The following is a 2,386-nucleotide window of genomic DNA, read 5'->3' as shown; positions in this document are numbered from 1 at the left end:
CACCCAATGTTCTGCGCCACCTCTACACAGGGAAGTACAAGTTGATTAGTAACCCTAACTCCCTATGGCTGGGTATACAAGTTCGTGGCGCCTGACGGGGCTTAGGTCACGTACATGACTGGCCCCAAACGGCACGGTGGCTGCTGAAGACGTTTACTTCTCTGCTCTTATTCGTCACGGGCTGCTCAGACCGAGACTCGATACAGTGACTCAGCACTCAGCCCAATTACCGGGGACAACTAGGAGCACGCTTGTTTCGCGTGGCTTCTTATATACGCATAAAAATACGACTTGGCAACTGCTATCGGCATTGCTGCATCCCTCCCTAAAACTTTTATTGGTTAATGTTTGTGTTCTGTTCTCATGAACATAATCCGTTCAACCATAAATTATTGCCTACTTATGACCCCAAATTATAGCTGTTTACCTTCATTTATCGTTCACGTCCACTTACCACTGTCTATCATCATTTTCTCATTGCCCTCATGTACTCGTGTTTGCTGAAGTGTCCATGTATTTTCTGTTCAACTTATTACTCACATTTATCTCCTGGCTTTCCCCTTTTCACTCTTGTTTACCCCTCAGGTACAACCCCACATCGCGCCTTCTCCGTAATGCATGCCAAGTGAGTACACTATCGTCCTGCCACCATAGCTGCATTATCTTATAACCTCATATTCTGTATATAATGTAATATAACCTCATATTCTTAGTCACTTCATGCATATACTCGTATCATTCGTGCGATATAATTGGCAAATAGTATATGACCACGTAGTTTATATGAGACAATGAAGTCCACGAGTCGCTCCCAAATGCCATCAAAACCAGCGTGGTACCGAGGCCGTAGGACCGCACTGCGGGCGTTGGCTGCCGGCGCTGAACTGGCCTCCATGTGACGAGCTCAGCTCTTATATAGCCCGCCCCTGAGACGCAGGAAGCGTCTCGTGCGAACTCATCGCTGTGCATGTCCACGCATACATCATTCATTTCCACTGCATTATTCATCTTCAAATTCTCTTTATTATTCACCAGGTTGAGGCGTGTCCTCATTTCCTGAAGCCCAACGTGCGCCTCTCTTGTCACCTGCTCCCCGTGAAGCGCAGCCCCTCCTTCCCCCACACCCTACACCTGGTGAGGCTCCCCGTGGGTAGAGACGTGTGCACTCACGGCAGGTGATACCCTCTGGAGAAGTTCAATCATTTCTTCATCCCTAAGTTTGTGCAATTTAGCAATTGAGCGTCGAAAGTTTGCGTTGAGTAGGAAAATATATATTTTAGTTGGAAAAATAGGGGCGGTGCAGTTATCCTGCAAAAAATAACGTACTTTTTTCAAGGGGTGAGGGATTTGGAGTCCTACACCCGTGGTTGTGACATGCCGTCAACATCCAAGGGTATTGTGTTTAACTTTATTATACTTACCTAATGAAGTATTGTCGTCGATTTGACGAATGTTCAATATTAATTGTATAATTTAAGGAGGAGAAAACATTTGTGACTATTCTATCGCCAGGTTGTGGGAGGAGATTCCAGGGGGGAGAGGGAAGAGTTGGTGGAGAAGGTGAGGCTGGGGAGCGGAGGAGGCACCCACGGCCGCCCACCCCCACCTGCCCTGCCTCCCACCCCCGCCTACCTCTCCGTCCTCCGCACCCACGTCGACACACTGTGTGACCTGTACACTGCGTGTACTGTGTAACCTGTATACAGTACGTTCTCATTAAGTTCCTGCCCCCCTCCATCGCGGCTGTGACGGCGGGTCATTAAGTTAGCTCCTCCCACTCGCCGCAGTAAAGGCGGTTCATCAAGTTAGCTCCTCCCACTAGCCGCTGTGAAGGCAGTTTATCAAGTTAGCTCTTAGCTCCTCCCACTCGCCGCTGTGAAGGCGGTTTATCAAGTTAGCTCCTCCCACTCTCTGCCTTAAAGGCGGTTCATCAAGTTAGCACCTCCCACTAGCCGCTGTGAAGGCAGTTTATCAAGTTAGCTCTTAGCTCCTCCCACTCGCCGCTGTGAAGGCGGTTTATCAAGTTAGCTCCTCCCACTCTCTGCCTTAAAGGCGGTTCATCAAGTTAGCACCTCCCACTCGCCGCTGCGAAGGCGGTTCATCAAGTTCGCTCCCACTCACTGTCCTGATGGCGGGTCATCGTGTTTGCTACTCCCACTTGCTACCGTTACTGTTTGTTGACGATTTCGCTCCTCAGATTTGCTGTCGTGACGGCAGATCATCGAGTTCGCTCCTCCCACTTGCTGCCGTGACGGCAGGTCATAGAGTTCAAATCAACAACTTCAAAGTCGACAACCGTAATTACAGACGTATAATAATTATCTCAGGTTAACGAATAAGGAAAATGTACCGGAATAAGACCAATATATTTCAATAATGTTTACAT

At 48.5% G+C, this 2,386-nt stretch overlaps 1 long non-coding RNA gene across 1 annotated transcript; it reads left to right on the top strand.

Annotated features, from left to right (window-relative positions):
• Nucleotides 1-582: 582 nt before the first annotated feature.
• LOC108683431 lies at nucleotides 583-1,935 on the top strand. Its single transcript, XR_001931611.2, has 3 exons — nucleotides 583-625; nucleotides 1,036-1,134; nucleotides 1,513-1,935. It is a non-coding gene; the product is annotated as an uncharacterized LOC108683431 (long non-coding RNA).
• Nucleotides 1,936-2,386: the final 451 nt, after the last annotated feature.

This window comes from Hyalella azteca, unplaced genomic scaffold (genome assembly GCF_000764305.2).
Source record: "Hyalella azteca isolate HAZT.00-mixed unplaced genomic scaffold, Hazt_2.0.2 contig7388, whole genome shotgun sequence".
Lineage (NCBI taxonomy): Eukaryota > Metazoa > Arthropoda > Malacostraca > Amphipoda > Hyalellidae > Hyalella > Hyalella azteca.
The sequence above is the reverse complement of the archived record's forward strand: the minus strand, read 5'-3'. Positions and strand labels throughout refer to the sequence as shown.